The sequence below is a fragment of the Macaca thibetana genome, chromosome 1, assembly GCF_024542745.1.
Source record: "Macaca thibetana thibetana isolate TM-01 chromosome 1, ASM2454274v1, whole genome shotgun sequence".
In the NCBI taxonomy this organism is placed as follows: domain Eukaryota; kingdom Metazoa; phylum Chordata; class Mammalia; order Primates; family Cercopithecidae; genus Macaca; species Macaca thibetana.
This window is the reverse complement of record NC_065578.1, coordinates 18,227,084-18,240,190: the sequence shown is the minus strand read 5'-3', so window position 1 is coordinate 18,240,190 and position 13,107 is coordinate 18,227,084. Positions and strand designations below refer to the sequence as shown.

At 44.4% G+C, this 13,107-nt stretch overlaps 2 protein-coding genes across 7 annotated transcripts in view; one reads left to right on the top strand and one right to left on the bottom strand.

Moving 5' to 3' along the window:
- Nucleotides 1-13,107, bottom strand: part of MICOS10 (mitochondrial contact site and cristae organizing system subunit 10) — a 447,625-nt gene that overhangs the window by 326,160 nt on the left and 108,358 nt on the right. Inside the window, exon 1 of one of the 6 annotated variants that reach the window (XM_050793767.1) lies at nt 12,986-12,989. The exons of 4 other annotated variants lie outside the window; for them this stretch is intronic. The gene's annotated coding sequence lies outside the window, so the exon portion shown is untranslated. Of the gene's footprint in view, nt 1-885; nt 890-12,985; nt 12,990-13,107 lie in introns of those variants that run through there. One more of the 6 variants, XM_050793741.1, reaches the window with a different exon arrangement.
- The window catches only part of LOC126955430 (aflatoxin B1 aldehyde reductase member 2-like), a 47,450-nt gene that overhangs the window by 27,969 nt on the left and 6,374 nt on the right, over nt 1-13,107 (top strand). The window lies entirely within an intron of this gene.

Here is a 13,107-nt window from a genome sequence, read left to right as displayed (position 1 = left end):
CTGAGGCAGAATTCCTTGAACCCAGGAGGCAGAGGTTGCAGTGAGCCAAGATCACGCCACTGCACTCCAGCTCTGGGCGACAGAGCAAGACTCTGTCTCGGAAAAAAAAAAAAAAAAAAAAAAGCATTCGTATACATTCTAGCCTTTTTCTCTTTCCAGCGAAATCCTGTTTAATATCAGCTCCACTTGTAACTTCTGTACATCATCCCACACATCTTCCTCATCTGTTTCTACAAAATGCTTTCTTTCTCCATGCTCATCAGTTCCTGAATGCTTTCCTCCCAGCTCATTTCCTGGGCTGCCATAACCTGGGCCTCCGCTGCCTTGGCAGCCTTCACGATGCACTCCCTGTCCACAGGCTCCACGGCTGGCTGTCCTGGAACTCCTGAACCTTGTGAGTGCAATGATGCACTGGAAGTGCTGGAAGAAGGTGGAGATGTGTGTGGTCTACAGGCTCAGGCATCTGGAGGCCAGTGGGCACATTGGACACTCCCTGTGATCTAAGAACTTATTTAGGCAGACAGTGAGGGTAAGGAAGTCCTCAGGTAAGGTTTCCTTTTTTTTTTTTTTTTTTTTTGAGACGGAGTCTTGCTCTGTCGCCCAGGCTGGAGTGCAGTGGCCGAATCTCAGCTCACTGCAAGCTCCGCCTCCCGGGTTCACGCCATTCTCCTGCCTCAGCCTCCCGAGTAGCTAGGACTACAGGCGCCCGCCACCTCGCCTGGCTAGTTTTTTTGTATTTTTTAGTAGAGACGGGGTTTCACTGCGTTAGCCAGGATGGTCTCCATCTCCTGACCTCGTGATCCACCCGTCTCGGCCTCCCAAAGTGCAGGGATTATAGGCTTCAGCCACCGCGCCCGGCCAGGTTTTCCTTTTAATGAAAAGCAGCCCCCGAATCGTTTCTTTCCTAACAAAGTGCAGCCTGTAAAATCAAGCTGCAGACATAGATAAGCAAGCTGGAAGCTTGCAGGGGTGCATGCTGGCAGCTCTGCTAATAGGAAAAGGCCCCTTGGAGGCTAGGCATGTTCAAAGTGATGGCTCTATCTTCCGTTTTTCATTATCAACCACATGTACAGAAAGGAGCAGGCAACATGGCGCCGGCCAGGTAGAGAAGCCATTTGTGGCTAGGTGCGGTGGCACATGCCTGTAATCCCAACACTTCGGGAGGCCCAGGCAGGCAGATCACCTGAGGTCAGAAGTTCAAGACCAGCCTGGCCAACGGGTTGAAACTGTGTCTCTACTAAAAATACAAAAATCAGCTGGGCATAGTGGCAGGCACCTGTCATCCCAGCTACTCAGGAGGCTGAGGCAGAAGAATCTCTTGAACTTGGGAGGTGGAGGTTGCAGTGAGCCGAGATCACACCACTGCACTCCAGCCTGGGAAATAGGAGTGAAACTCCATCTCAAAAAAAAAAAAAAAAAAGATCCATTTGCATAATAGAAGATAAGGGTGGGGCAGAGAGCTTCTTTCTGCACTATGTAAACTTCGTACCTCACACCTGTTCCAACCAATCTTTGGGCCCTGTGTAAATCAGACACTGCCTCCTCATGCCTGTCCTTGTGCATGCTGCTGCAGGTCGGAAGACCCACTCAGGTGCCCCTCTCTCTGCCGGAGAGAGAGCTATTCTCTTTTTCTTTTGCCTATTAAACCTCTGCTCTTAACCTCACTTCACATGTGTTCGTGTTTGACCTCCTTGGCATGAGGCAACGAACTTTGGGTGTTACCCAGATGAATGACACTGCTTCATTTTGGGGCCCCAGGTGGGATCAAGGTGTCATCATCAGAACAGTGAGGACAGGAGTGGACCTCAACCCTGTCTGTGCATTCCAAGGTTCTTGGCCTCCATTTTAAAATCAAATCAAATAGTGGGCCCCCTTCAGCTATTTAAACATGATTAGTGTGACTGGCAGCCTTACAAGACTTGGGGGACAGGCTTGCTGAGGAGAACATTCTGAAGCACTGGGAATTTTTACAGTTCAAGGAAGTAATCCTGTTAGGCAAGATCGGGAAATGCCATAGTAACTGAGGTAGAGCTCAAGGCAATGCCATTTTTGTGATTTTCTAGGAACGGTGGTGTTCCCCTCCTCCCCGCGTAGTGAGGTCTCTCTCTGCCCTTGGTCTGGAGAGCACATGACATTTATAGGTCAACAGCACCACCCAGTGGCATAGGAATGCTCTCCATGAAGCACATTGTCAGCCCTTTCCCAAAACACTCTAACTTCCCAATTCTCCTCCCTTTTTGCACCCCTCTGCTAGACACCAGCCTTTATGCTACTTCCATAAATGGGAAAACTCTGCCTTCAACAATAAGGAGGAAAATGTCCTCCAAAACCAAATTTTAGTCTCAATACTGTCCCATAAGCAGGAAAATAGCCATTTGGTTCCTATCTTTCTTTTAAGGCACCTATTCTGCTTCTAATTAAAATAGTACTTAAATAGTAAGGATAATTTAAGTCCAGAAGTTAACTGGAACCATAATACTTTAGCATGGGTCATAATAGCAGGATATAGAGCTCAAACCAGCACACTTCCTCCATTATGGAGGGAAATGCAACAGTTGCCCAAATGCAACTGTTACATAGCCTCTCCCAAGATCCCTTTTTCGGGGAGCCACACAGGTCACACAAGTCTTAGAAGTCAAAAGGAAATCACAAGTGCAGGACTAGAGTCACATGGGTAAGCACGACTAACCCCAGTCACTTAGTTCCTCTGGTTCCATGGCAGGGGGTCACACCTGCAACCATGGGGACACATTTAACAAGATGCTGGGACCCAGGAACCAAGGAGGGAAAACAGTAGGGGTGGCGCCCTCACTGTCTTCCCCTTCCCTTCCTCTGGAGTGCATTCTGAAGCACGGGGACTCCTTTGACCCTGAAACTTTGAAGAAAAAGCAGCTCATTTTCTTTTGCACAAGAGCATGGCCTTCTTACTAGACTTTTGCAAACATTGCACAATTGACTCAGCTCTTTCAGCAGTCATATCAGACAGGCCCAAAGGGAATGATTCCTCAAAACTAGAGAAACAAACCCCCAGGAAACCCTCAAATTCAACTTCCAGATGCCCTGGCCCTTCCTTGCTTTCACATTGTCACCTTCTCCAATTCTTCCACCCAAACTCCCAGACTTTTCTATGGTATTTTTCCTTCCTTCATTCATGATTTAAGATGGCTCCTATCTCTTCTTCTATAATGTTCCTCCAAACTGGGAGAAGTTAATTTCCCCAAACCTTAAAATGATTGGCTTAGAGTTGAGCTTGGGGAACAGAACCCAGAAGCCTGACATGCTGTCAAAAGCATTAAAAATTTTTATTTTTATTTTTATTTATTTATTTTTTTCGAGACAGAGTCTCGCTTTATTGTCCAGGCTGGAATGCAGTGGTGCAATCTCGACTCACTGCAGCCTCCACCTCCCCAGTTCAGGTGATTCTCCTGCCACACACAGCCTCCTGAGTAGCTGGGACTATAGGCACGGCATACCCAGCTTGCTCCATCAACACTGAACATTAGTGATTGAGTTGTTGCCACTACTGGCACTTTTTGACTTTGTGTTTTGTTAATGTCTTCTTTTCAATTTCCATTCAGACAAATGCTGAAACTCCATGTTTTCACCTGGCCAAAGGTACTCCTTTCACTGAGTTATGGAAAATTCCCCTGGATTTTTTGGTTAATGGGTAGAGAAACACTAGCACAATAATATTTGCCAATATTCCATTATAAGAATGAAATTCAGTAGCAGATTCTGATAGTAGCCTCCATGGAATAAAATGCTGTCATTGCATGCCATCGAAGACAGCTGAACAAAATGAACAGGTCTTGAATGAGGAGAAAATCCAAGCCATATCTCTCAAGTAATCTTTGTGTGGGGATATTTTTGCAGTTTCTAAAGATATTCCACAAATCATATAAAACAAATTAGTGGCTCATAGCCCACAGTCATGAAGGACAAATCCTAACATCATGAGGCTTGCAGACAGCATATTCTGCACCTGGAAATTTTATTACATGTTTTGTACCAAGTTATAAGACAAACATCAAAATGTGAAAGGAGCCTCCTACAGCAAAAAGCTTTGTAAGTGGTCCAGGTAGTAGTAAATCCAAGTCTGCTTTCAGGTCCTCTGTCTCATTCAAACCCCTAAAGTCTTACAGATATCTGTAATAATCACTTAACTAATTGGCGGCTAAGGCATTTTGACACTGGTGGCATTTACTGTTCCCTAAACTTTGAACTTGAAATTCTTGCTGCTAAGCAGTGCATGCCCTTCTGGCTAATTTATTACTAGATACTAGTAGAGAGAGATTGTCTCATTTAAGAAGTTCTGACTTTCTGACCCAGCATTCCCATCCTTAATAAGTTCTTTCTGAATCAATACCACATGAATGAGGTCCAAAAAAGAGATACTGTAATGTGATTTTAGAATAAAGTAGACTTCAGAACAAAGAAAATTATCAGAAACAGAGAAGGACATTATATAATGAGGGGAAAAAAGTCAATCCACTAAGAAGGCATAGCAATCTTAAATGTGTAAGCACCAAACAGAGCTCCCAAAATATGTCAGGCAAAAACTGGTGGACTGGAAAGCAGAAAGAGAAAAGTTCATATTATAGTTGAACTTTAACACCCCCCTCTTAACAACTGATAGAACAACTGCCCGGAATTAGCAATGATATAGAAGAACTCAAAGAAGCCATCAACATCAAGGCCTAATCAGCATTTATAGGACACATGGCCCAACAACAACAGTATCTTGACTGTATCAATGCAACCAGGTTGTGATATATCATAGTTCTGAAAGATGTTACTACTGGGGAAAAGTGGGTGTATTAGTCCGTTTTCACACTGCTGATAAAGACATACCCAAGACTGGGCAAGCTACAAAAGAAAGAGGTTTAATTGGACTTATGGTTCCACACAGCTGGGGAAGCCTCACAATCATGGCAGAAGGCAAGGAGGAACAAGTCACGTCTTACATGGATGGCAGCAAGCAAAAAGAGCTTGTGCAGGAAAACTCCCCTTTATAATAACCATCAAATCTCATGAGACTCACTATCATGAGAACAGCACGGGAAACATCTACCCCCATGATTCCATTACCTCCTACTGGGTCCCTCTCACAACACGTGGAAATTCAAGATGAGATTTGGGTGGGGACAAAGCCAAACCATATCACTGGGGAAAGGGTACAAGGATCTCTCTGTATTATTTCTTACACCTGCACGTGACTCCAACATTATCTCAAACATTTTAAAGCTTATTTTAAAAACCAAACAACTGTACTTTCCATTTAAATGTAGGCTGACTGCAGTCCTGGTGATTCAGAAGGCTGACTTGGAAGGATCGCTTGAGTCCAGGAGTCTGAGGCTGCAGTGATCTATATTCCTGCCACTGAACTCCTGCCTGGACAACAGAGAAGAACTTATCTCTTAAATATTTTATTTTATTTTTATTATTTTATTTTATGAGATTGAGTCTCGCTCTGTCACCCAGGCTGGAGTGCAGTGGCACAATCTTGGCTCACTGCAACCTCTGTCTCCTGGGTTCAAGTGATTCTCCTGCCTCTGCTTTGCGAGTGTCTGGGACTACAGGCGCGCACCACCACACCTGATTTTTTTGTATTTTTAGTAGACACGGTGTTTCACCATGTTGGCATGTTGGCCTGGCTGGTCTCGAGTACCTGACCTCAAGTGACCTCAAGTGATCCTTCTGCCTTGGCCTCTCAAAATGGTGAGATTACAGGCGTGAGCCACTGCATCTGGCCAATTTTTTTTTCTTATTAAAGAAACTTTTAATTAAAAATTCTAGCTGGGTGTGGTGGCACATGACTGTGATCCCAGCTACTTGAGGGGCTGAGGTGGGAGGATCACTTGAGCCTGGGAAGTGGAGGCTGCACTGAGCCATGTTTCTGCCACTGCACTCCAGCCTGGGTAACACAGCAAGACACTGTCTCAAGAAAAAAACAAAATTAAAAATAAAAATAATAGGCCGGGTGCAGTGGCTCACGCCTGTAATCCCAGCACTTTGGAAGGCCGAGGCGGGTGGATCACGAGGTCAGGAGATCGAGACCATCCTGGATAACAGTGAAACCCCGTCTCTACTAAAAATACAAAAAATTAGCCGGGCGTGGTGGCAGGCGCCTGTAATCCCAGCTACTCAGGAGGCTGAGGCAGGAGAATGGTGTGAACCCAGGAGGCAAAGCTTGCAGTGAGCTGAGATCACGCCACTGCACTCCAGCCTGGGCGACAGAGCAAGACTCCATCTCAAAAAAATAAATAAATAAAAATGAAATAAAAAAATAAAAATAACAGAGGTTGTACCTATAAATCTTACAGTCCTAAGATCTGTTTTGAGGATGTACAAAATATATCGAGGATGTACAAAACATAGTCCCAGAGTTTAAAACTCTATTTTGGTGATTCAGGCAAAGATCATCAATAGATGAAACCATAAGATGAGGTTAGGTGTGTTGGCTCACACCTGTAGTCCCAGCATTTTGAGAGACCAAGATGGGTAGATCGTTTGAAGCCAGGAGTTTGAGCCATATTGAGACTTTGCCTCTAAAAACAAAGAAACCATAGGATGAAAGGTTTAATGAGGAGCTCTTCAGTGGAGGAAGCAGGCTAACCCCACATGAACCCACTGTTCGATCTCAGCATAAGATTTAGGTGGGGACACAGCCAAACCCTATCACTGGGGAAAGTTTATAAGAATCTCTCTGTATTGTTTCTTACACCTGCATGTAAGAAATCGTCTCAGCATTACTGCTGTGTGTGCTTCCCTTATGTGATGTATTAGGAAGTACACACACCACTGAAGAAGTATTCTTACCAAAAAAATAATAATATTAAAACAACTAAAACTAAACAAAACAAAACAGAAAAACAAGCTGAACCAGAAGATGATCTAGCCTTTAGCACTAAATTCCATTTGACAAGAATTATGAGGGAAGACAGGAACAAGTTAGAGAAAAACACGACTTATGCAAATAGAACACGAGACATTCAATAGCCCAAATGATGGGTTTCTGGAACAAGCCAATATATGAAAAGGGTGGAGAGATGGGTAGGATGGCTGATACTTAAAATAGATACAGAAATACAATATATCACGTTTTAATCCTAACTCGAACCAACTGAAACATACATTTCTTTAAACACTCAGGGATATTTGAATATGGACCTGGTGGGCCGGGCGTGGTGGCTTGCACCTGTAATCCCAGCACTTTGGGGGGCCAAGGTGGGCAGATCACGAGGTCAGGAGATCAAGACCATCCTGGCCAACATGGTGAAACCCTGTCTCTACTGAAACACACACAAAAAATTAGCTGGGCGTGTTGGTGCACACCTGTAGTCCCAGCTACTCGGGAGGCTGCGGCAGGGGAATCACTCGAACCTGGAAGGCGGAGGTTGCAGTGAGCTGAGATTACACCACTGCACTCCAGCCTGGCGACAGAGCAAGACTCCATAAAAAAAAAAAAGAAAGAAAGACAGAATATGGACCTAGTATTAGGTGACACCAAAGAGTCGTTAATTTTGTTAGCATGACATGGGTATTATAGTTACGTAAGAAATTGTCTGTTATTACTCATGTACTGAAATACGTTCATGGTCAGGCACAGTGGCTCCCTTGTAGTCCCAACGTTTTGGGAGGCTAAAGCAAGAGGATCACTCAAGCCTAGGAATTGGAGACCAGCCTGGGCAACATAGTGAAAGCTTATCTCTAAAAAAAAAAAAAAAACCAAAATTATCCAGGTTGGTGGTGTGCACCTGTAGTCCCAGCTACTCCAGAGGCTGAAGTAGGAGGATCTCTTGAACTCAGGAGGAGGTCAAGGCTGCAGTGAGCCAAGACCATGCCACTGCACTCCAGCCTGGGTGACGGAGCAAGATCCTGTCTCAAAAAACAAACAAACAAACAAACAGAAATACGTTGAAATAACTAGCATCTTCAATACAATATTGAATAAGAGTGGACATCATTGGTTCCCAATCTTAGGGGCAAAACTGTCTGATTTCATCATTAAATATATTAGCCGTAGGTGTTTGTGTATGCCCTTTAAAAGTTATTTTATTTTGGCCGGGCACAGTGGCTCATGCCTGTAATCCCAGCACTTTGGGAGGCTGAGGTGGGTGGATCACAGGGTCAGGAGGTTGAGACCATCCTGGCTAACACAGTGAAACCCCGTCTCTACTAAAACTACAAAAAAATTAGCTGGGTGTGGTGGGCACCTGTAGCCCCAGCTACTCAGGAGGCTTAGGCAAGAGAATGGCGTGAACCCGGGAGGCAGAGCTTGCAGTGAGCTGAGATCACTCCACTGCACTCCACTTATTAATTATTTTATTTTTTATAGAGAACAGTCTTGCTATGTTGCCCACATTGGTCTTGAACTCCTGGGCTCAAGCAATCCACACGTCTTGTCCTCCCAAAGTCTGGGATTCTAGGCATTAGCCACCGCGCCTGGCCTATGATGCCTTTTATCAGTTTCAGGACTTCCCTTCTATTCCTAGTTGGCTGAGAGGTTTTTTTTGAATAGGTATTAAATTTTGTCAAGTGCTTTTTCTGCATCTATTGAGATGGTCATATGGGTTTTATCTTACAGCCTGTTAGTATAGTAAATTACATTGATTGATTTTAAAATATTAAGCCAACCTTATATTCCTGGGATGAAACTAACTTGGTCATGATACATTATTGTTTGTATATACTACTGTATTCATTTTGCTAAGTTTTAAAAGGATTTTTGAAAAACATAAAAAGGATTTTGTGTATAGATCCATGAAGGTTATGTGTGTAGTTTCTTTCTTGTAACATCTTTGTGTCATTTGTTATCTGGTAATGTAGCCTCAAGAGGAGTGGGTAAGTGATCCCTCCTCTTCTATCTACTAGAAACATTGTGCAGAATTGATGTTGTTTCTTCCTTAAGTGTCCAATGAAGCCATGGAGACCTGGAGTTTTCTTTGTGGAAATATATATATATATATATATATTTTTTTTTTTTGAGATGGAGTCTCGCTCTGTCGCCCAGGCTGGAGTGCAGTGGCCGGATCTCAGCTCACTGCAAGCTCCGCCTCCCGGGTTTACGCCATTCTCCTGCCTCAGCCTCCCGAGTAGCTGGGACTACAGGCGCCTGCCATCTCGCCCGGCTAGTTTTTTTTTTTTTTTTGTATTTTTTTTAGTAGAGACGGGGTTTCACCGTGTTGGCCAGGATGGTCTCAATCTTCTGACCTCGTGATCCGCCCATCTCGGCCTCCCAAAGTGCTGGTATTACAGGCTTGAGCCACCGCACCCGGCCGGAAATATTTTTTTATTAAGAATTAAATATCTGGGGTAGACGAGATGGCTCACACCTGTAATTCTAGTGCTTTGGGAGGCTGAGGCAGGAGGAATACTTGAGCCCAGGAGTTTGAAACCAGCCTGAGCAATATAGCCAGACCCTGTCCCTACAAAAATATTTTTACAAAATTATCTGGGTGTAATGAGGTGCACCTGTAGTCCCAGCTACTTGGGAGGCTTGGGCAGAAGGATCGCTTGAGCCCAGGAGGTTGAGGCTACAGTGAGCTATGCTTGCACTATTGCACTCAAACTTAGAAGACAGAGCAAGATCTGTCTTAAGAAAAAAAAAAAGGTTCAGGTTGCTGGTTTCTTTTTCTTTTTTTTTAGACAGGGTCTGGCTCTGTCGCCCAGGTTGGAGTGCAGTGGTGTGATCTTGGCTCACTGGAACCTCTGCCTCCCAGGTTCAAACGTTTCTCCTGCCTCAGCCTTCCAAGTAAGTGATTACAGGTGCACACCACCACACCCAGCTAATTTTTGGATTTTTAGTGGAGATGGGGTCTCACCATGTTGACCAGGCTGGTCTCTAATTCCTGACCTCAAGTGATCTGCCTGCCTCGGACTCCCAAAGTGCTGGGATTACAGGCGTGAGCCACTATGCCCGGCTGTCTCATTTTTCCTTAGTGGGCTTTGGTAGTTTGTGTTTTTCAAGGAAATTGTCCATTTCATCTAACTTATTAAATGTATTCACGTAAAGGTTTTAATCATCTACCCTATTGTCATTTTAATTTTTGTACAGTCTGTAGCGGTGTCTCTTCTGCTGTTTCTGGTGTGGTTAATCTGTGTATTCTCTCTGTTATTCCTGATCAGTCTAGTCAGAGGTTTATCAACTTTAGTGATCTGTTTATAGAACCTACTTCTGGTTTTACTGACCTTTGCTAATGTTTTTGTTTTCTATTTCATTTATTTTGGCTTTTTTTCTTTCTTGGAGATGCCGTCTTGCTCGGTTTCCTAGGCTAGCACGCAGCTTCCGCCTGTCAGGCTCACTGCAGCTTCCGCCTGTCGGGTTCAAGCAATTCTCCCATATCAGCCCTATTTTGGCTATTTTTATTATTTTTATAATAAAAAATATAAAAAATATATATATATATAATAAAATAAAAAACCTGCCTCGGCCAGTGCAGTGGCTCACACCTGTAATCCCAGCACTTTGGGCAGGGCATGGTGGCTCACACCTGTAATCCCAGCACTTTGGGCCGGGCGTGGTGGCTCACACCTGTAATCCCAGCACTTTGGGAGGCCGAGGCGAGAGGATCCCTTGAGGCTAGGAGTTCACCAGCCTGGCAAACATGGTGAGACCCCTTCTCTACTAAAAATAAAAAAATCAGCCAGGCACGGTGGTGCATGCCTGTAATTCCAGCTACACAGGAAGCTGAGGCATGAGAATTGCTCGAACCCAGGAGGCCGAGGTTGCAGTGAGCTGAAATTGCACCACTGCACTCCAGCCTGTGCAACAGAGTGAGACTTTGTCTCAAAAAAAAAAAAAAAAAAAAAAAAAAAAAAAAAAGTAAATGCTTACATTATTGATTTGAAGTATTTCTTCTTTTATAATATGTCAGCGTGGTGCTATAAATTTCCCTCATAGCATTACTGTGGCTGCATCTCAGAAAATTTGATATGTCCTGTTTTTACTTTCATTCCGTTCAAAATATGATCTAATTTTCCTTGAGATTACATATTTCACTCATGGGTTATTTAATTTTAAATATCTGGGGATTGTCCAGATATCATTCCATGATTATTTTCTATTTTTCCTTTTTCTTCTATTTATTAACTTATTTACTTACTTTCAGTTCCCTCTCAGGCTCTAAATTCTGTTATTTTCCTTTTCTTTTTCTTTTTCTTTTTTTTTTTTTTTTTTGAGACGGAGTCTGATGGAGTCTTTCTCTGTTGCCCAGGCTGGAGTGCGGTGGTATGATCTCAGCTCACTGCAACCTCCACCTCCCAGGTAGAAGCAATTCTCCTGCCTCAGCCTCCTGAGTAGCTGGGATTACAGGCACACGCCACAATTCCCGGCTAATTTTTTTTGTATTTTTAGTAGAGATGGGGTTTCACCATATTGGCCGGGCTGGTCGTGAACTTCTGACCTTAAGTGATCAGCCCACCTCTGCCTCCCAAAGTGCTGGGATTACAGGCGTGAGCCACCGCGCCCAGCCTCTGTTATTATTTTCTAGTTTAATTCCATTGCGTTCAGAGATATGCTTTGTATGATTGGAATCCTTTAACATTTATTTATTTACTTATTTATTTTATTATTTTTTTAATATGGAGTCTCATTCTGTTGCCCAGGCTGGAGTGCAGTGGTGTGGTCACAGCTCACTGCAGCCTCGACCTCCCAGGCTAAGATGATTCTCCCATCTCAGCCTCCCAAGTAACTGAGACCACAGGTGCATGCTACCACATTTTGATAATTTTTAATTTTTTTTTTTGTAGCGATAAGATCTCCCTGTGTTGCCCAGGCTAGTCTCAAACTCCTGGGCTCAAGCAATCCTTCCTTCTCAGCCTCCAAAAGTGCTGAGATTACAGGTGTGGGCCAGTATGTCGCCCACTGTGGGGGCAGTCTTTGTTTCGAAATCTACTTTCTCTGATATTCATTTAGCCATTCCAACTTTTTAAAATTTGGTTTTGTCAGTATATGCCTTTTCCCATCTTTTTGCTTTTAAACTATCTCTGTTTTTATATTTGAATACCTTTCTGGTATTTACCATATAGTTCGGTTTTGCTTTTTTATCCATTCTAACAATCACTGCCCTTTACCTTGAGCATTTACATCATTTATATTTATGTCATTATTGATATGATTGGGTTTAAATCAGTTTTGCTATTGTTTTTTCATTTGTTCCATCTGTCTATTGATGTTTTTTTTTTTTTTTTTTTTTTTTTTTTTTGAGACGGAGTCTTGCTCTGTCACCCAGGCTGGAGTGCAGTGGCCGGATCTCAGCTCACTGCAAGCTCCGCCTCCCGGGTTTACGCCATTCTCCTGCCTCAGCCTCCCGAGTAGCTGGGACTACAGGCGCCCGCCACCTCGCCAGGCTAGCTTTTTTGTATTTTTTAGTAGAGACGGGGTTTCACCGTGTTAGCCGGGATGGTCTCTCGATCTCCTGACCTCGTGATCCGCCCGTCTCGGCCTCCCAAAGTGCTGGGATTACAGGCTTGAGCCACCGCGCCCGGCCTGTTTTTTTCTTTTGTATTTGCAGACAGATATGCCCTCTGTCACCCAGGGTGGAGTGCAGTAGAGCTATCACAGCTCACTGCAGCTGGGCACTGGTCCATTTTTCTATCTTTTTTTTTTTTTTCTGTTGAGACAGGGCCTCCCTATGTTGCCCAGGCTGGATTCAAACACCTGGGCTCAAGTGATCCTCCTGCCTTGATCTCTCAAGGTGTTGGCATTACAGGCGGAAGTTACCAGAGTCAGTCAGTTTTTTTTCACTTAGGTATAGAATTCAATGCCAACAGTTCTTTTCTTTCAACACGTTAACCATGTCACTCCATGAGGACGCTGTCTTGAGCATTTGGTAAACCTCGTTCTCCTGGACCACACGGCAGGCGCCAGAGCCCTAGGTCCACCCCACCCCGTAAGCTCCCTCCTGGAGGAGACAGAGACCCGGGACAGCTCCGGGGCAAGGCCGAGGAAGGAGGGACGACCGGGCAGGGAGGCCCGAGGAGTCCCCGCCCTTTGGGATCGTCGCCACCCTTGGACCCCCTCACCCTTGGGGACGTTGAGGAGTGTTAAAATCTCCAAGACGAGAGTCACCGGTAGGAAGCCACAGCCATTTCGCAGTTTGCTCG